The sequence below is a fragment of the Amblyomma mixtum genome, chromosome 9, assembly GCF_055824585.1.
Source record: "Amblyomma mixtum isolate Tamu chromosome 9, ASM5582458v1, whole genome shotgun sequence".
Lineage (NCBI taxonomy): Eukaryota > Metazoa > Arthropoda > Arachnida > Ixodida > Ixodidae > Amblyomma > Amblyomma mixtum.
In genome coordinates, this window is record NC_143020.1 from 32508197 (window position 1) to 32530640 (window position 22444).

Consider the following 22444-nt stretch of genomic DNA (forward strand, 5'->3'; position numbering starts at 1 on the left):
CATAAGTAATAATTTGGGTAAATGATGCAACAGCACTGCGGGTTACGTGAACCATTTCTGTTATAACTGCCGACACTGGCGACTGATTATTAACGACAACGGCACAGTAAACATAGCTATTTGACAGTACTTGAAAGCCATGATATATTGCACAAATGCCACGGCTGTTTGCTTGCAGTAAATATCCGATAAACCAGCAGGACTTAAAAAACTAAAGGCCCCAGCTTGTCCACCTTGCATTGTGACACCTCACGCTTCGACCAAATACTATTTTCAACTGACGCCATAATGCAGAATGCCGATTGTTTAAAAAAAATTCGCTGTGGTTTAGCTTTGTTAAGCGCTGTAATTGCGACAGCAATATCCGTCTACGCCATGGTTCAGCTGGTAGTTTAGCTGGTGGTGGTGCTTGTGGTTAGACTTGTGGCGATGCATCTGTTATACAATCCAATCCAATATAATCCAATCCAATGTAATCTAATCTAATCTATTCTAATCCAATCCAGTCCAGTACAATCCAGTCCAGTCGGGCCGCCGTTCATGTGCACCGCCGTCGCACACGGACGACGCAAGATCGCGAAGCAATGTTAAGCCGCTCGTGGTTGGCACAGCTACTGCTTTCTAGCGACGTGAGTCGAGCCTAATCTGTTCAGCGTAGCGCCACAATCGCGCTCCTAGCGGAGAGCGCAGGAGCTAGGCGCCGGTGGTGGCACCGTCGCGGCTTGCGACGGCGCGAGTCGGTCGCCCTTCTCTTCGGCGTGACGTCACAACACCTGTTACGCTCCTAGCGAAGAGCGCAGGAGTTAGGCAGCGTTGGTGGCACCGCCGCGGCTTGCGACGGCGCGAGTCGGTCGCCCTTCTCTTCGGCGTGATGTCACACATGACGTCACACAGAGGTCAACTAAAGGTCAATGGTGGCACCGCCGCGCCACAGCAAAGGCTGAAAGTGCAAGTAGTAAATCTTTCGCTTTAAAAAAAAATGTGCCTATTAGGGACGTCCAATCAGCAGGCACGCTGTGCCCACCCGACCACACGCACGCGCTTTCTCGCTCTTTCGGCATTAGCCAGCGGCCGCTACCGAGACGGACCAAGCAGATACGCCCCTCAGGAACTGCCACAGCAGGTGCACCAGTTTCGAGTGTATAAACTACACCGTGTTCGAAGGCCAGATGTCAGTCTACTACATCTTTTTCCGAGTTTAGCGAAATGTCAGACGACGCGAAGCTCCAAATCCACTTTCCTCTGTTCCTGCGACACTTTGCTTTGACGCGCGGCGCCGACGGATGCACTGGCGCTCCGAAGAGCGCGGCTACACACTTGTACGTTCACGCTAAGAGTGGACCACCCTGCATGTGCACGCTTCACCAGTTATTTTACCGTTAGTACGAAGTAATCAAGAAATTTATGCAAAGCCAAAAGCCGCAACAGAATTCTGTGCGCTTATGCGCTCCAGCGGTGCCTTCTCCATGTAGCACTACAGAAAGTAGCGTTTTTGAGGACAGTGCAGAGGGAAAATGTAGTGAAAGGCGCGGTCGAACGCAGTTTCAATCTGTTCATGTCACCGGCGCAACGCAGAGTAGACCGCTTGAGCGCTTGATCGCTTGAGCGCTTGAGATGTGGAATTCCCTTGATCGTGCGTTGCGACAGCTTCCACCGGCGCAATTTGTAAAACAAGTGCATTCTCATGTATTTTGATTTTCTTCTTTATGTAACCACTCCTGCTACGTCTCGAACCTGAGACAGCAGTATCTGTAAATAAATAAATACATAAATAAATAAATAACACTGCTGTTAGCTCGGAACGCAGCGGCTTTTCTTTTATAACAACAACATGGAAGCGCTCAGGAAGTTTTGTGCTCGCATTAATAAATGTCCCCATTATAGATACCAGAAAACCATTAAACGAATTGCGCACACTTGCGTTGAAGCGCACATACAATGTCTATTTTCGGCACAACTTGCAGGGAAATATCCGCGTCGCACGGGCCGTTTTCTTACAGTTGCTCAGTGCATACAGTGCAACACCTGGCAGGTCAAAATCATGCAAAAATCAACACTCGGATAAGGCTGAACAGCGCGGCGAGTACTCGCTGCCTGTATTGCGGCAGCGGCCACCCAAGCCAACATGGCAGAGAAATCGGCCAGACGCAAGACGGCGCTGCTGTCGAAAGATGGCCGCGCGCACCTGAAAAAGGTCTATACTCTCTGCAGTGCGCACACTGTGGAGAGGTAGCTAACCTCTACTACATGTGGGCATGCCAATTTAATTCCTTAGTTGACCCCATTCCAAACCCCTCAGAGGAGCAGTGCGAAGCTGTTCTGCTCAGCGATGGTCATGAAAATCAGCACTGGCTGGTGGGGACCGCCGGCGCAGCAGCAATAACCAGTGCACTACAGGACTAGGCGTCCCACCCACATGTTCTAAGAATATTAAAGGGACTGTGCAATAAATTAATTGAGATTACGTAAGCCACACGAGAGACGGGCATTCCATCACTCGTCACCCCAGCGCAAGAATTTTTCAGCTAGCATCAATATTTTGATTGATTGTAAAACATTTTATTCGCCGGGAAGAGCTTGGCAAGAGGTCGCGTTAAGTGGTCGAGAGTACATAGCCCTCGACGACTTTGTCAGCCCACTCCACCGCCAAAACTTGCGTTCTGGGGTCAGAGCTAGCCAGCACGGTCTCCCACCGCTCGTGAGAAGGAGCTGTAACTAGATCACCCGGAGGTGGCTCTATTTTGCAGTCCCACAGGATGTGATCGTAGGTAGCACGTTGGCCACAGTGTTTGCAGTTTGGGTTGTAAAGATCTGGATAAATGTGCGCGAGGAGTGATGGGGTGCGTATCGATCTCGTCTGTAGACGACGCCACGTAACCTCTTGTTCTTTAGTAAGTCTTTTGTCTGGAGGGGGAAAAATTCTCCTCTCTAATAACAAAACGAAGTTATAGACGATTAAAAATCGCGCTCCTCCTCTTCCCCCTCAATTCCTACACGCGGAGCACCAGGAAAAAATAGAGAAAACAGCTCTGGGACTGGACCCCACCCATGAATACGTCATTCGCTGACGTTCCGTTTGCGACTTCCGGTTGTCGCTCCCAGCACCAGCACTCCAGCAGAAGCACCGGCATCGTTTCTCCGGTCTCTCTTCGCCTTCCTGGACTGCGGCCCGCGTCCGATTTCTTTGATTGTCACTGCGACAAAGGCACTGCGAGTGGCTCCCGACAGAAAGTGGCGGCAGAGGTAAATTGAAAACATACGCGTAAAGGCGATGCCCTGCCTGTATCGCGCTTGCCCGAGGGGGTCGCGCGGCGGCTCGAGCAGACGATCTTCATAGCTACCGAAGCGCGCCCGTGACGTCGTGGCTGCCGTGGCTCCAGCGAATGACAGCGTGTGGTGGCCTGCCGACGTCACGGGACTAGTGACGTCTATCTTACCGATTTTAGTTTCAAAATCGGTTACTACGAAGACACCAATCGGCCCGCGAATTTTAAAAAACGCTGTTTTTAAAAATTCATAATAAATTGGCGGCTCAGTTCCCAAGACTCATACTTGGTGTGAATGCTTCTTAGCATAATTTCAAAGTATTGAAAACATTTACAAGTCACTTTTAATTCATTGCATAGCTCCTTTAAGGCGAAAGTTGGGCCGCCGCGGTGGCTCAGCGGTTACGGTGCTCGGCTGCTGACCCAAAAGACGCGGGTTCGATCCCGGCCGCGGCGGCTAGAATTTCTTTGGGGGAGAAATTCTAGAGGCCCGTGTACTGTGCGATGTCAGTGCACGTTAAAGAACCCCAGGTGGTCGAAATTTCCGGAGCCCTCCACTACGGCGTCTCTCATAGCCTTAGTCGCTTTGGGACGTTAAACCCCATAAACCAACCAACCTTTAATGCCACATACTGTCGTTAGGAGCCGTGTCGGCAGATGTGTCCGCGTTTTGACGGGTGTCTACTGAGATACGTGAGACAGTTCCTGCGTAATTTCCTTTCCTCAAATACAATTTTCAGTTCCTTCATTACTGTCTCTCTTTCTCTTTCTTCTTTCACTCCCACTTCCTCCCTTCCTTTACGGTGCGGTTCGGGTGTCCAACGAGATGACAGAATTACTGCGCCATTTCCTCTCCTCAAAAATCGTTGCGTTCAAAGGGGAAGGCATCGCGCCGAATGGGTGGTGGCATTCCTCCCTTCCTGTACGGTGCGGTTCGGGTGTACATCGAGATGACAGAGAATTCCTGCGTAATTGGGGAAGGCATCGCTCCGAACGGGTGGTGGCGTTCCTCCCTTCCTGTACGGTGCGGTTCGGGTGTACATCGAGATGACAGAGAATTCCTGCGTAATTTCTTTCCCTCAAAAAGCGTCGCGTTCAAAGGTCAAGGCATTGCACCGAATGGGTGGTCGCGTTCCGTGGACTCCCTGGCAGCGCCACAACACGCTGTCGCGTTCCACTCCTCTAGGCGAAACTTAAGCGTCATTAATTAGCAGTTAATTAGTATTTAGTCATTAATCAGTAATTAGCCACTAATTAGTAATTTGTCATTATTTCGTCATCAATTATGTGTGACGTCATCCAGTGGTGACGCCACCAGTACCACATAGGCAAAGTGGTGCGGAAAACGCTTTCGCCTCTACGCACTTTAGACAGTCAAAGTGCCCCTGATTTTTTTCAGCAAATAAAGATGTTTTCAAACAGTCAATCAATCCCATGCTGAGCCTGAAGGTCAAACTGGCTCCTAGATCATCATCATTTATTGTCCCTTAAGGGTCCTGGGTAGGGCATTACTTAAGGGAGGGGGGGGAGTAACGAGTAAAGTACGTACGTGGTCATCTAGTTATACATCGAAATAAGAAACAGAGAGGCAAGGTAACGTTATACATTTCTATAAAACCGTGGGTAATGAGAGCCCAGTCAAAAATTCCTTCAGCCTATCGGTCTGAAGGCTGAAGGAACCCGTAATTTGGGCCTGTTGGTGATGGGCCTGTTGGTGATGGGCCTGTTAGTGATGGACCTGTCGGTGTCAGACCTGTTGGTTCTATTGGCGTCGGCCTGTTGGCACAGATCCTGCTTGCAGGTATCGGGATAGTGTTAGGCCTAATGAGGGACGCCAGTCCTAATGGCGCGCCATAGATAAGTTTTTTCATCACTCAGAAATGTGTGCTGCACATTGCGAATGATAACATAGCTTCTTCGATTAGTGCATCGCAAGCTGTTGCAAAAAGGCAGCGCCTGCTACTAATAATATTGTCCAATTAAGCTGGCCAAAAGGGTCTGTAATGCCCTACGATATATATACTGACAACCAGATTTAGGGCAAACGAAAGCTTTATTGTAAAATAAAGAAACCTGTAAAGAGGAAGATGATCAGCAGTCAGAGCAGCAGAACCGAGGCGAGGCGCGAGACGAGAAGACCTGAGTAGCACCGCGGCAGAACATTGAGTCTGTTGGTGCTCTCAGGAGCATCTGCCAGGCACCAGGCTCCATCCAGAGCCCACTGCCTGCATACACCGGCAGCAAACATGCAGAATTTCACATTTGTACACATTAGCAGCAATGAATCAAGGGATTTTAAATATTTCATAACTTAAAACAAACAGCTGAAAAACATAAAAATTATGTAGGCATGAATGCACTCTTTTACAGCGAGCAGTGTCCAAAATCAGTAGATTTTCTATTTCTAGCCTTATAATTCGAAAAAAAAAGAAATTGCTTGCGTGCAACATGAAATATATAGCACAATCTTCTGACAGTTCTAGCTTCTCTTCATTCCGAGTCAAATACCGCCAAAAGTTGAAATAATGTTGTCTGCCCTAATTCAAACAAACTTCAGAAATAAGAATAAATTTCACATACCAACAACTAGGCATACCTGACAGAACAAGGCAGCCTCCTCATGATCAAAAATTATTTGTGTACTAAGAATTTCCTCAGGACAAGAATAACTGCAGACCCATTATGGCATCGTGAGGTAATGAAGTACAAAAATGACAAATTAGAAATGCTGACCTGTGCCTTACATGATATTGTCTGAAACCACACATCTATGCTTTGCACACTACCCTTTTCGGCACACTTACTGGGACTAGTATAACTTTCTACTGTAAGCTAGCATCATCCTCTAAACTGTACCCATTTCACTATGTACCAGCCCCAATTTAATTAAGAATCATTCACTCACTCTACTATGGTATTTGATACACTATATGACTTAAGAACATGCACAATCACCTTTCCATCATCCCTAGCAGAACCTATCACAGTGTCCTGCCCACCAGGCAGCTGGAGGTGGCAGTCCGCGGCGCTCTCCATCTCCTCGGCTGAGCATACTTTTTTGACAAGAAAAGGAAGTACACAAATATCAATGCACCTCAGCAGCACATATAAGCAAAAAGCAAACTGAGTTCAGTTTGACATTGTGGGCTATCAAGTAAATGAAAAAAATTAAGTATTTTGCTCTCAAGGTAACAGTGAAAGCTTTGCACAGTAGAACCTCGCTGCTGAGTTGATGGGTGCTGCATTTTCCTGGCTGCTACACATTGTAGTGGTCTAGATCTGGCATGATGATAATAGGGTTCCATGCATTATAAACCCTGCTGTTCGTTGCAATGTAACTTCGGCCACATTCCTACACAGTAATACTTCTGAAATAACACCCCATGCCAGCCTAAATGAGAAACGGTGGCGGTCATATGTTTACTTCTAAAGCGGCTTTACTTGGCCTGGCATGTCTAGCACCACTGTGTTAGGCAGACGGCATTCAGACAGGCTGTGCCATCATCATCAACAGTGGTTGCACTTTTTTGAAGCAGTAGCTTCACTGCTACAGGTGCACGGCTGAGATCGCCATGCACGCAACATGACCTTCAAGTCTGCCACAAATAAAATACACAAACAAATAAACCTCACAATCAGCGGGATTCAAACTCAGGTCCATTGGGCGAAAGCCAGGTGCGCTAACCACTAAGCTTCAGACCCACGGCGTGACAATTCAATAAAACTGGAGATATACATGGTGTCCCAGCTAAAAGTAACCAAGCTTGTTAAAAAGAGGATGATCCCTAGCCGAGTGAGACCAACTGAGGGTTGTTGATAGTCGCGTGTCCTAGTCTGCAGTATTTTTTATTATGCAAACGTGATTAATTAGCAAAGACTAATTAGCTAACTTTTTAATTATTGCTTTCAGGAAGAAAGTGTCAATGCAGGAGTTGTAGATCCCATAGAAAAATAATCGTTTGCCTTGTTTGCAGCTAAGTACCACTGATACAACTTTTTATCTGACTTAAAAGAAAGCCCGCGAAATACAAAAAGAACCACGTGATAGGGAAACAGTTACAGCGCTCCCAAACGAGCGATCAAGCAACGACATACGCTTATGTTGGCAACGCTGTCCCGAACAGCGTTTGGCGTCTTGAGGAGGTGGCGAGATATGCGCCAGGAACTGCTTATGCGTCATGGAAAGTGAGCGGGTGCTGCTTTTCAAGGAAGTGAAGCGCGGCTCGCATGGAGCGCTTTTTCACGCGTAACCTCGCCTCGAGTGATAGGAATGTGGCCGTGCCGCTAACTTGCACCGTCACGCGCTGAAGAAACGGTCGCCTTAGCGCCGATACGAGAGTTGCCGGCGTATATCTCGCAACGATCGCAAAACGCCGAACCCGTTCGGGACAACGTTGCAAAAATAAGCAAATGTCTTTGCTTGGCCGGTCGTCTGGGAGCGCTGAAACTGCTTCCCTATCACGTGGCTCTTTTTGTATTTCGCGGGCTTTCTTTTAAGTCAAATAAAGAAGTTGTATCAGTGGTACTTGGCTGCAAACACGGCAAACGGTTATTTTTCTAAGGGATCTACAACTCCTGCATTGACACTTTCTTCCTGTAGGCAATAATTAAAAAGTTAGCTAATTAGTCTCTGCTAATTAATCATGTTTGCATAATAAAAAAATACTACAGACTAGGACACGCGACTGGCAACAACCCTCAGTTGGTCTCACTCGGCTAGGGATCATCCTCTTTTTTACAAGCTTCGTTACTTTTAGCTGGGACACCCTGTATATGTGCTTCTTGTATACTAACTGCTAGGTTACACAGCCGCTCATGCAATCATGGTAATTTGTGATTCGAGCGATTCATAATTGATCAGTGACAGGCGATTTCGAGAGGAGTTAGAAGAGGAATAACAAGAGGAAGACGAAGAATACAAAGAGGAAGATTAGGGCTCCACATGCAGAAAATCTAACACCACGGGTATAGGAAAAAATCAGCTGTGGTTTAGCTTTGGTTAAACCTGGTGAGAAGCAGTAGTTTCACGTAGCTACGTGCGGCAAAGTCCAAAGAAACAACAATCTTTAAACAAGCCGAGAAACTAGAAACAAACAAAGCTTTGCAAAGCGCAGCCACATGAAGCTACCGCTTCTCGCCATGTTTAATCAGAGCTAAACCACAGCTAATTTTTTCTTCACCTATCCTTGTTTCTTTGTAATTGTGCTGCTAGTGTTAGTGTGGCTGGCGCGATTGATTTTGTCCTTCCGCACCTCATCACATCTTTTTGTGACTTCTGGATGCACACAGCAGTGGCAACAAAGAGGAAGAGGGCTAGCCACCGCTGGAACCAACCATTATGTTGGCTGTAGCGGCATTATACCCCTGTCACACTAGCAAATTTAATGTCATTCGAATCGAATGACATTAGCACCTAATGCCATTAATCGACTGCTACACGGGAACATGTAATGTCATTAGGTTCGAATGACATTCGCCATCGAATGAGTTAGGGGAACTCATTCGCATTCGATCTCGAACCGAATGCATACTCTGGACACCAGATACGCAGCAGGAACAAGCGGCGCGAAAAATAATGTGCACACTGCCAAACCTAGAAAGTGCATTTATTTAGTTCTGCTAAAAAAAAAATTAATGTTAGTGTGAATCTGTTCACACCAGAGGCTGTCGTGGATAGCTTTTACTCTTGGTCTCAGCAGCCTACAGCAGCGGCCGAGCGTGAAGCAGCGTCTTTCCCGTGACCGTCGGTCATTTTGGGATGCGTGATTCTTGCTGGCTGGCGTGCCATGTTTGTTAAGGTCGAAAGTACTTAAAGACTTAACTGACCAGTTCACCTTTTGGAAGTCATTTCCAAGCTCCGCGCGTGTCCGCGCCCCGCCAAGTCAGCCATTTTGTTTGTTTACATTTATCGGATTTGTGATCGACTTTGTACTTGGCTTGGCTTTTGATGGCTAAATTAAGTGGCGCAGAATGACCGAAAATAATATTGTAAGCTTATAATGCTGCACACAAATGTTCTCACCCGCTTTTGAAACACTGCACAACAATTTCAAACATTTTTTATGCGCGCTGATGTCGTTCAGTTGGACTATTTTTTTTTCACAGATCGTCGATGCCATCGTTTTCGAATGACATTACTTTTTGCCGTGTAGCACCGAAAGAGCCCGAATGACATTCGATGCATCGAATGCCATTAGGTTCGAATGACATTAAATTTGCTAGTGTGACAGGGGTATTAGACATTCTCAGAAAATATGTTTGCAGCAATCGCAACAGCCACATAGCCCCGTAAATTCTGGAGAAATGAGTAGTCCTCACCGGACGTAAGAAAATGCAGCAGACAATGCTGCATGATTTTTTCAAGTGCCAGCATTGCAATAAATGTGTTTAGTTCTTCATTCCTGTCATTTTTCAATTTGTCCTACTTCCTACCTCTAATGTTTCCTCGCTCTTGCATTTTTTTTTTGTAGCAAGAGCTATTGGTCGCAAAGTAGCATTTTCACTGCGGCGGTGGTCACGCCGTGGTCACACCGCTTCTTGCGCCGTTGCCTAGCAACCGTTGCCAGATGGAGCCACACCATCTGGTGCAACGTCAGAGGAGGAGGAGAGCCAGAGATAGCAGCAGGCACAGCAAGAGACCTCCCAAGTCTACGTACGCATTCACTGGACGCCCAGACATCACGCACAAGGGACCGGGAACAGGACTGCCCACGAGGCTGCTGACGCGAAGCGAGAGGAAGACCGTCGGCCTTGCCCTAACGTGAGCCGACCAACTCGGACCACCCTTATTGTTCTCCCATCCCGCTCATAATACCTGACTCTATCATCACACGCCTTTAACAAGAGCGGAGGGGTTTGTCGTGGGACATTGTCCCAGACATTACTCCATCCATTCCTTCTGGACTTTCTCGCCCGGCCCAAGTTCTCGCTCACAAGGTGCGAGCCGGTGCAGCGTACACCCCGGACATCCCGAGTCTATGGCACCGAACCAGGATCGGCTGCCCCAATTGCCCTGCTGACTCTGTTAATTTCCACCACCTGATCTGGACCTGTCCTGGCACTGCGAGCCTCTGCGCCTGCTACACCTCTGCCTACCGCATCCAGACATACGAAGACTGGACGGCCCCCAGTACCGACGCCAAGCGCAAGCTCAGTGCCCTGCTAGACTTCATGTCAGAGACCGACACCCTCACCTTCACCTAACCTACCCACTTCCCCCTTAGGCCTCAGGTCATCCTTGTGATTAAAGATTTATGAATGAATGAGCAGCAGGCACACGTAGCGGCCTCTATAAGAGGCAGGGTTGCCAGATGGCTCCGGCCTCTGGTAGCCAAATTGGCCTATGTAGTAGCCCAAATGTAGCCAAAAGCGAAAATTTTGCGTAGCCCAAAAGTAGCCAAAAATATTTGTTGTCGGGGCGACATTTCTTAAGCATATTAAATTAATTTTCGGGCAAGAATATTGACATATTAGATTTCTTTTCAGCACATGATGTCTGAGGTGGTGCCCACGGCGTGTTCTTTCCGTTGTTACGTTTCGCATCCCTCATGCGCGCCAACCAGGTGCGCTAACCAGGTCCTGAGGATGGGGCCGCAGTTCCACTTTTCATGCGCGGCAGTAGGCCATATCACCTGAGGCGGGTTACGACAGCCAGTCTGCACGCGGCAAAGAACGGCGGCGCTATATAACGCAATCGCAGCTCTAGTTTATAAATATTTCACTTTTTAAATGTTCGCGCAAAGATTACACACATCGACAGTGAAAATACCTTGCTGTATACTTACGCAGCCTCACATTTCAATTTTATGCATTAAGAGAAAGGGTCTCGCTGAGAGCGTCACCTCAAAGCACCTAGCACGCGCCTTCTTGAAGCTACATTCGACGATATTCATGAGCTCAGAATGAATTAAGGATATGTGCCATTAGATGATAATCTATGTCGATTTCATCTTCAGTCTAACAGTACGTTCACAATAATGAGAAAAACATTTTACCCTGGAATTCCGCCTCCTTTTTCCATTTCTTTCTGTAGTTCCGGATGTACATAGCCATTTGCCCATTCTGATTAAAGTTCTCGTAGCGACGGATCTAATGCCATGTCATGCCACTAACTTCCGCCGTCCTCGTTAGTAGTTACAGTGGGTTCCGCGCCGCGCCAAGGGATGACGCCATGGCACGGCATGAGTGCACGCGGATTACGCAACGGACACGGCGCTCTCGCGTAGCTCGCAATGAATCTCGAGGGCTGCACGTGTGCCGCTTGAGGCTGCAGAAAAAGCGTAGGCTCTTGCGAGTGGCGCGCTTGCTGTGTCCACCACGAGATTAGGAAGAAACAGAAGAATACCTTATTTGCCTCATGCGTATCTTGAGCAGAATGTGTCCGCAGAACCAGAATAAACAATACAAGAAAAGAACATGCCTGGCGGTGGGTTTCCAAACAGCCACTACCGCAGCCGAAGCGGACGCCCAAACCACTAGGCCACGTCTACGGTTAACGATTAATATGTGAGGATCACGAAACCGCGCAACAGAAGCGAAACAGTAGCATTTAATGCTTACACATTCGCACCACGTAGGGAGACTTAAGTTCTCTTTGTGTTTTACCTCTATCCTGGTACCATGGTCATCCGTGGTGCACCGTCACAGGGAGAACGCTCACGTGTGCAGACGGCAACAGTCTATGTTCGGTGGCGCGCGGGCGCGGGCGGCGTTAGTTCGCGAAGTGGAATCTATAGGCTGTGAAGTGTTTTGCTGGGGGCAACTTTCACGTAGTGTCCACTCTTTATAAAAGAAATTGAAGGCCATGATCCTAGGCCGCCTGACACACACAAGTTTTCTCGAACACAGTGCTTACAAATTGTCATTTTGTATAAGACGCGCTCAATTTCTTTAGCCTGCTATAGCCTGCATTTTTATTCCAACATGCCTTTTACTTCTCTCCCTGCGTTATTGTAACAGACCACATTATAACTACTTTAACTTTTTTTTCACGCATGAAAAAGATGTAGCCCAAAAGTAGCCACATAGCCAAATCGAAATTTCTGACGCCAACTCGGACAAAAAGTAGCCCAATTTGACTATTAATAGCCCAATCTGGCAACCCTGATAAGAGGGCGGTTCGTTGAAGCTGTTGTGGCCAGAGATGGAGAGCGAGTCGGAGAGGCTGAAACAAACCAGGCTTAGCTGTTGGAACGAAACAAGGCGAAGGCGACGAGACCAAGGAAGAACACGCAAAACGTCTCAATAAGCGACGCCGTGAAGATGCAGCTCGACGAGTTCGCCTGGCCTCTGAAGGTCCACTACCTCTCGCTACGTATGTCTGGCATAGCTGAGCTAAGCCACAGCCAATTTTTTTTAGTCCCGTGAGGAGTACATCAGCAGGGTTATGCTGTATTAAAACTTGTAGAAACATTAATATGAGAAACACATCTCAGTGAAGAGTTGATCGGCTGCTACACTAACACTGATGGCTAAAAAGATAACTGGTGAAATAATGAGGGCTAAGTGACAAATGACAACCGTGGCCGCAGTGGCTCAGTGGTTATGACGCCTGGCTGCTGACCGAAATGACGCGAGTTCGATCCAGCTGCGGCAATGGAATTTCGATGGAGGCGAAGTTCCAGGGCCCGTGTGCTGTGCGATGTCAGTGCACGTTAAAGAACCTCAGCTGGTCGAAATTTCCGGAGCCCTCCACTACCAGGTCCCTCATAGCCCGAGTCGCTTTGGGGCGTTGAACCCCCATAAACGAGCCTTAAAGACACAGCAGAACATTGCGGAGCGAGAGCAGTTCAGAAAAATCGCATATCCTGCGAAAAATGAAAGGGGCAGTACAGGAAGCCTCATAGGCAATGCAAAAAGAAATAAAAAAGACGTCAGGTTCAATTAACTGCGCATCTGCTGAAGGACAGCAGGAACACTGTGCCAGAAAACTTTTCAACCTGTACACGGTACAACGCCTAACAACTTTCAATGTACCAGACGACCAGAATAATGCTAATATATTTTGTTAATTCACAAGAAAGGGGATGTCAATCACTTAAAAAGCTTTTAATTATTAGATAACTATGGGAAAGAAACATGAAGCTTAATGAAAAGGCTTGAAATGCAACTGAAGGCAGGACGGCAAGCTATCGAAAGGTATAGATGTAATCACACAGTAGAGTAGGAGAGCGACACAAAGTAGAGATAAAAAGTACAGAAAGAAATGGGGCCTGGGAAGGGTATGTAACCCATTTCAAGAAAAGGTAAATGTAGCACATACAGTCAAAGTTAGGGGCACAGCAGAGATGGTGGAAGGATGAGACTAGAAGTTTCAAGGGATAAGGCGCCCTCAAGTGGCACAGGACAAGGTTAACAGGCGCTCATTGGACAAATCCTTTGTTTGCAGTGAACATTTTCTTAGGCCGATTTGATTATGAAAAATAAAAAATGGCATGCATCACAAGGTTCGCTCACCAAACTCGTCTGGCCCACTGCCACTCGCCCCATCGATGGATGTCATTGCTGGGGCCAGTTCTGTGAATTAGGTATAGTTAGAGTTCATGTCCTTAAACCAAAATGCACATCAAAGGTACCGTAAAAACCCGCGTATAATACGAGGTTTTTTCCCATAATTAGCGTCCTAAATTTCCGCGTCGTACTACTTGCGGATCCGAACAAAAATTTTCGAAGTTGCTCGAAGTTTTGGTTTCGTTTTTGCGGCGTGGCTACGGCTTGGCTTCGCTATTGGCGCGTGGCTACGGCTTGGCTTCGTTACTCTCGACAAACGACGTCACGACGTCGTTTCTTTGTTGATCCCTTGGGTGCGCCGGGGGGTCGCGGTGCCCCGTATTATATTCGGGTTCGTATTATATGCGGGTTTTTACGGTATATTCACATAACGGATGAGGTCGCAAAAAGATCTATAGCATCACCTCAAGTAAAGGCAGTGTCCGCATGCTGAAAGCATTCACACATGAGATGAAAACAGCAGATCTTGTCCTAATAGAAAAAAACGCCCTCCTCTTTCCATGTGCAGACACCAATTGGTTGGCGTCAATTCGTGACGTCAAGCCACATAATGCACAGTTCACCCTCAAGATTGGCAATTCAGTCCACCGTGTGAATTCACCTTAAGATGACTTCCAAGAGCACTTATTTTAAGCTCTAACATCTACATGCATGGTGACACCTACAACATGCAATTTGATGAAGTAGCTTAACTAAGACAAAAGGTTTGGTTTGGTTTGGTTTTGTGGGGTTTAACGTCCCAAAGTGACTAAGGCTATGAGAGACGCCGTAGTGAAGGGCTCCGGAAATTTCGACCACCTGGGGTTCTTTAACGTGCACTGACATCGCACAGTACACGGGCCTCTAGAATTTCTCCTCCAAAGAAATTCTAGCCGCCGCGGCCGGGATCGAACCCGCGTCTTTTGGGTCAGCAGCCGAGCACCATAGCCACTGAGCCACCGCGGCGGCCTAAGACAAAAGGGATGAGCAGCACACATGTGAGCTACTCAGGAACAAGAACCAGAGCTAATGTTTTAAACAGTTACTAGGCACATTGCCATAGCATGAAAATGCGCATACACCTCTCAACTGGCATGTTATAAATACAAAACACTTCAGTAAACTATTTACACAACAATAGCACACCTTGAAAACATACACCACCTGGACTTTGTATTTCCCAAATATAAGACATTCATTTTGTTCACAAAATTGCAACAAATAAACAAAGTAGCAGTGCCACCTAATTGGCCATTCAGAAACAAGGAGCAGAGGTATTATGAACAGCAGAGTTAGTTGTTGGCCTGGTTAGCATCACTGATTTAAGTTCATAGTTTTCCAGCCCTACGGAACACACACACATACATGAGCCGCCACGGCAGTTCAGTGGTTATGGTGCTCGGCTGCTGGCCTGTTAAGACACGGGTTCTAGTCTGGCCGTGGTGGTTGCATTTCGATGGAGGCAAAATGCTAGAGGCCCGTAAATGCAAACTGCATGCAAGAGATCTAAAGAATGAGGACAGGTTCCAAACTTGTCAAGCACTGCAGTGATTGTACAGAGATTTTCAAGTGTGAAGATCCTTAGCAGAAGCAAGCCACTTGTGAAGGGACAGAGACGCATCATATTAAAAAAGCTGGTTCACAATGTGCGAGCAATACTTCAATTGTATCATATAATGCAGAAATGATGTTTCTTTCATAGTTTTTATGATAAAGGTGTGATAAGTTCGTTTTTTTCCTGCTCCGCTGGTCTGAAGGCATTTAAGCAGTGTCTGCGCCGTTAAATAACCAGTTGTCAGTGAGTGCTGTGTTTTATCCTTCTTCCCAACTTCAGTAAAACGGCAAGTTGAAGAAAACAGCGCAGCAACAGGCACAAGACAGAAGATGGGACAGGTGCTGACTAGCAACTGAAGGTTTATTGAAAAGGAACACATAAAATATACTCTCTTCACAACCAAGAGCGTGCATGAGCTGCGCGAACAACACTGATAAGCTATCAACTTCAGTCATGGTGGTCAAGATTCAACAGTTCACAGCCATGAACGGCCATCCGTCCTTGTTCATGATTGTGAACTATTGTATCCTGACCACCATGACTGAAGTTGACAGCTTATCAGTGTTGTTCGCGCAGCTCATGAGCACGCTTGGTTGTGAAGAGAGTATATTTTATGCGTTCCTTTTCAATAAACCTTCAGTTGCTAGTCAGCACCTGTCTCATCTTCTCTCTTGTCCCTGTTGCTGCGCTGTTTTCTTCAAGTATCCACCTTCCCTTCTTTGGTCATGCACCGTTGCACTGGAAAACTACAAATTTAAAGTACTGTCAACATTTGCCTGAACAATTTAGCACGTCTAAAATATGCTTGCCTTCTGGTAGCGTCCACCTGCTCACGATGATGGTCTCTTCTAATTCATGATGTGAAAAGCAAAGCTGCATCCCTGCAAAAAAAAAGAAATAACCAAAACTTTCCTAATATAAGCATCTTGGTGGGCACACGTCTAATAACAAATCTTTTACAATCCTCAATGAACACAGGCATTGGACAGCTCTGTACAAAGAACTTATGTCCAGTCATTTGGCTCAAACCAAAATAGAAAAAAATCCACCCTTCCCTGGCAGCGCGAGCATATTTTAACAGCCTGAGCAACAAATTGTTCTGAAAGTGGCTAAAAAATGCATTCATTACATAAAAGACATCGACTATTCATGCCACCTAAAATTCCTCAAAAGCAAGCAAATAATGTACAAACAAAAATTCCCATTCCAGCACCTCACAGCAATGGCCAGTGCTGCTGTCTCGCTTGAATCCTGCCTTACAAGCGGACCTACTGGTGTCAGCCATGGGGACGGCCATTCAATTGCTTAAAACCACATGGGTGTTTGTAGATGAAGGCGTAGCCGGCTGGAGGTGGTTGCACATCACTCCCTTTGTCTTCCCTCAATTGTACCATGGCGGGTGGCCGACAAAGTGAACCGAGCGGAGAGGGCAGGCCCAGCCTATAGTCTTTTTCAGCCTCAATGCTGTGCACAATTTGAAAGGCATAGTTGCTAACGGCCGATTCTTCCTGGGCTACATAAGCTAGATCACAAACTGATGATGGGTGCAGGGGTCAAGTAGATGCAGCTAGCACAGGAAAGGGCTAATTTGGGGAATATGGGAGAGGCTGTCGCCCTGCTGCGAGTATAGTCCGGCTGATGATGATGAAGGATGATTGAATACCAATGAATATTTCACTTTTCTTACCCTTGGTGCAAATCGCTGCACAGTCCCATAAATGTTGGTTATAAGAGTATACATCTGATTAAGAATGAGAGCTCAAAGACTACACTACTGGCATGATGCAGCAGCGTCAGTGTTAAGTGAAAGAATAAATTCTGGTTCCTTGCTTACAATGTCGCTGGATCTATGCTATCTTCCAGTAGAATGCATGAGAACTGGTGTAATGCCCTCGCACAAAGTGCAGACGTTAAGGAACATGCACAACATGTTCTTCCAGAGAACGAAAAATTCCGAAGTAGTGGTAATGACCATCGCTCATCACTGCTGGATCACTATGCCTCTGCATCTTTAGTAATTTTCTAGAATCCGTGGGTAACTCTGGATGGTATGGCTTCAGCACTTTAAGCAGGGAATGCAGGTGAGAAGCAGGCAATTGGCTACTAATTGTCCACACGCGCAAGTCGTGCTCCAGACATTGAGTAGCGGAACCAGACTCAGGTGTCATCCTATCTTCATAAACCACCAACTCCTCATTGTCAGAAATCCGCGACAACTCTTACGTTGCACTTTCTATGTCAGGGATGCTGCTAGCGGTGCTAAAATCTGACAAGTGAGAACTGCGGCTTTCAACTGCGTCCTCGACCGGCGCTGATAAAGAGGATAAAATAACATTATGCGATGAAAAGGCATCTTGAAACTGTTCTGCTCCTGTTGCGCACAATCTGCTGCCATGACCATTATCAAGACTGACAACTGCCAAAGCCGGCTCTCACCATCGTGGGTACCCTTGACGAAAACAGTTTTCTAGTTCGTCGTGAACAGCCTCTGCTGTTCTTCGGCGTCGTTGCCGAAAGGACACCTCGATTAGCGAACACTTCATTCTCTTCATGATACAGCGAATGTAGCACTTTATCAAACTATCACGAATGGCATGGGTAACATATATACACAACTGGCTTTGTGCCAACCAACACAGGTCACAGCACAACAATGCAAGTCTAGAAATCACTCACCATTGAGGTCATCCTCTAGGCAAGCCTTTGTTGTTTCAGCTGAATTCCAGTGAAACCACAACGAAACACAGCAGAGCGGGCACGACGACCGCCAAAAAACTGTACTAGGAGAACAAAAAACGTGAAAACCTTGCCATGACTGCCGCTGACACGCGGGTTATCGGAGCAGCGTGCGCCGCAGGATTGGCTCTCGGCGCGGCCGCGAGTAGCCGCGGTTTGGATTTGGATTTGTGATAGTGATCTCCATGACCATTAGACTGTGGGGCGTCAGTGAAACCAGACCTAAATTTCTTCGGCAGTTTTAATTTTGTCTGCCTGTTTAATTAAAAACAAAGTAATTCCAGCTGTTTAAAAATATTTCAGATAGAAATATATCTTTCTACCTTAGTGTCACCATTTGCATACATATTGCTGTCTTTTGTACAGCAAGCAGCGAGGCTCTATGGTGAGGCAGCTATGACATATGAGGTCCGTTCGATTCACCTGCACTACGTGAACTGGTTCTCGCGGTGCTGCACTTTGCCATTCGTTTAAGCGGTGCAAAATGGCGCCGTCTGCACGACGCCATTCGTTTCAGAAAAGTGCAGACGTTGTGCAGGTCTAGTTCAGCAAAACTGTGCACCTCCTCAGTGGTCGGTGCCGAAACGGTGCAGCTGCAGCCGCCATGGAAGCAGACGACGGCTTGCGCGACGATGGCTTGCGCTTTGCGATAAACGGCGGAGATACTCAAATTATTCCACTCGTCGATGAGAACGGTGCCCCGCACGGGTCCTACTCTTCTGGAACGTGACTGGCCACCCGAGAAGGCGGCGACGGAGGTGGGAACGGTGGCCCTCGCTGGCACGTACCTTGCATCTCTCGACCACCGTGCTCTTGACGGACCTGTACCGGCGTCTTTCCTTTGGACTAATAGTATTATAACAGTAGTCGAAGCGAGTTATGTTAACTAAAATGTAAAGACGCGCACGCAGCATGATGCACGTTGTGGGAGCAATCGCTTAACTTGTAAGCCGGCGCGCGCACAGCTCAGTCGATAGTGTTCAGTAAAAGAACAGACGTGCGGTTCGCTTAGCTGCCGCGAGGCTGCATCGAGGCTGATGCATGGCAATGCTTCGCTGCGATGTACTGTTTGAAGATTCTTCATGCGGCTCGGGACGTTGGCGGCCGTTGAGCGCCACGCTACTGGCTGCAATTTGGTGGCGACGCCTAGGCTAGCAGACGACCAGGCCTGCACTCGACCATTCGTTTTGGAAGCAGTCAGTGCCAAGCTGCACCTGAACTGCATGAACTGGCCCTGCACGCTTGTGGCACCACCGCGGAACTTCACAGAACTGGTGCAGGGAGTGCAGGATAATCGAACGGACCTATAATATTCACCAGCTGCTGCACCTTTCTAAGGCTACGCGCATGTTTGGCCCATTATGGGGTGTGTCCACGTTTCCTTTTGAAGATGGGATTGGCCGTGCACTGCGGCTTGTGTCAGCAGCCAAGCTGGTGCCTATGCAGGTCGCTGAACGGTGCATAATGCAGCAGTGCTATCGAAGCTTAGAAAGAAATTTGGAGCTCCCAGCTCATTTGGCTTTTGCCAAGAAAAATATTGGCGCTCAACACACAAACAGCTACCAGACATGTGCTCTAGGTGTGCCACACCCTGTTCCTTCATTTCGCGAGCAGCTAAAAATGATTTTCAATTCACACTTTGGCTGCATTCCTCAGATGTCTAGGTACTTTCGAGCACAAATTGGCAGCATTATTATACACAGTTCGGATTATTCGACTCCAAAAAAGACCTGCTCTTGTTATGTTAAAATGGTAGACGGCTCATATTGTTATGTACTTGGAATTTATGAGATTGCAGGCTGTATATATTTTCACTCCCAAAGGCTTCTTGTTTCACCACTTGTATTTGATGTCCTACATATCATGCAGTGTCAGCACCCACCGGCTGATCAGAATAATTGTTTGCACTCCCTTGATGATGTGTCTCTGCAATGTGTTTTCTTTGGTATTAATAATGTTTCATACTTGTGTGAAGTGCCCAAACAGAAGGAAAGAGATTGATCTGGTAGTGATGTATGATGTGCAGTTCATGAAGGTAGTTTCAGTGTATTTTTATTTTTGTATTCCTTTAAGGTAGCTCTTCAGTGTGTTTAACTTTTTTCAAACTTGTGGCCATGAAATTCATTGCAGTTAGCAGCAATTGCACCAATCTTCAGATTGTGACGGGAGGTTGCTCCATATTGTCACATTGTCAAAAGTTCGTCGTCAGTTATAAATTCAGCACGGCCACAAGCGGCAGGCATTGTCTTCGACGACCGCCAAGCACGCTTGTTGCTACACCGCTGCCGAGTCGTTCAGTTCTTTGTGGGTGTGAAACAGCCCAACAGTGTTTTTTTGGAAGCCGTTTTGCTGTCTACCTGACTGCCAAACTGCAGCCATCACAACTACGTGACAATATTACACTAATCTCAAAGTTTCTTTTATTCTTGGAACATTTATGCTTCAAAGTATTTAGTGCAAATAATGCAAGAAAGAACACATTGCCATGTATGCTGACAAAGTCTGTTGATGGGATTTATATGACATAAGTAGAGGCCGGATATTAGGCACCAAGAAGGCATGTCTTAGGCGCCAAAAATAGGTGGTTAAAATTTGATTTTAGGCACCTAAAAAGAAAAATAGGCACTATAAACTGCATCAAAATTGCACTTATCAGATCCGAACATCAGCACGCAATATCTGCCGTAAAGTAAAAACAGCCGGAATGATTTGAGATCTCAACCATTGTGTGTGAATCTTAGAAGCACTCTTTTTAAAGCTGTCCTGAAGCTTTTCGTACAACACGCATGCTTCAGCGGAGCAAAAGAGATGGTTACAAAGCCTTTTAAAATGCGTTGGCATACCTGGAAACAAACAATTTGCTTGACGTGCACAATAGTAAAACAAGAGGCCATGCATTTAGCAATTGACGCAAATGTGAATTTAAAGCATCCGACATGTGTTCAGAGTCATCCTCATAGGAATTAAACTTATCTATGGCAGGCATGCACGGTGCTTTAACATTAATAAATGTGTCGCCATTTGTGTAAACTGCGTTTTATAGTTAGTGGCTCCAAGTGTCGGAAGTCACGCGGACTTAAAATGGTGCTTGCTATTAGAAGGGTCTGGAAACCATAAGTACGAGATGCTAAAAATGTAGCCGCTTAGTGCTGTTGATGCTTTATATGCCGAAAAAAATTATATAGTTCAGCACGGGCCTCCGTACATCCACTGAGGATTCATAATAAATAAACACCGTTCATATAGTAATCACTGCTAAAGTCATGAAAGCAGTAGCACACAAGCAACGTCTCCATGTTTGTGGGCTCAAAATTGTGCCTCTTCTCACTGAGAACAAGCTTGTAAGCTGAAAATGAACACTCCACACCAACAGATGTTACAGGAGTGTGCTTGTAGGAAACCATTTCGATTGAAGGGTTGAGATAATATGACTAGGAGTGACGCCAAAAGAGTGATATTCATACAAGCATCAAACATTGTTTGAGTGCATGAATGTGTTCCGTATGCACGCACGACTGGCACGGCTCTCAGCTGTCCAGTGCGGCCTGCTCCAAGAAAACTGCCGCCAAAGGCTATTTGATTAGGATGACATGCAGATGAGGCACAAGGAATGATTATAAGGCAGATTACCAATATGGCAAATTTTATCCAGTTAAACTTTATCCAGCCAGCTTATGGAACAATTTGCAGTTGGTTTCAACTCGAACCCACTGGGAATTATCTGGACGAAACTTACGTACTTCATGTACTTTCCAAAATGTAGCACCATCTGGTCAATTACCATTTTAACGGCCAGAGTTTACAAGCTGTAACTACAAAACGGCAGAAACAGGAAAAAGGTTATTTCGATATTTTTGGCTGATGTGGTTGACATTGTCTACACAGTCAGCGTTGGAGCAGTGTTCACCACACCCAAGTGACGAAGTCATTTAATGTTGCCATGTGTGGGTTCAACTCGAAACCGAAATGGATTCGAAAACAAAGAGAATCTGAAAACAAAACCACAACGTATATCAGGGCCATTTTCTTCAAAATGGGGCATTTTTAGGCACCAACGTTGGAAATCGGCATTTATAGGCGCTGACGCCCAAAATAGGCATTTATAGGCACCATCAAATGTGTATTAAATATGTCGTGAACTCCTAATTCATGCTCATATCTAAAAATTGTGCGCCTATGATGCCTTGAAAAAAATAGGCATTTGCCTAAAATCTGGTCTCTAGGCATAAGGATATACCTGGCCTTGCAGCCTGATAGTATGATGCTTTGTCATCCTTGTTTTTTCATGTGTTTAAAATGTTTGCTGCTTTTAAGTGTAAAGAATAATGCACGTTCCTGTCCAACATTTATTACTCCCTCTGCTTTGTTGTTGTGGCCTAGTGTGTGTAACAAATCATGT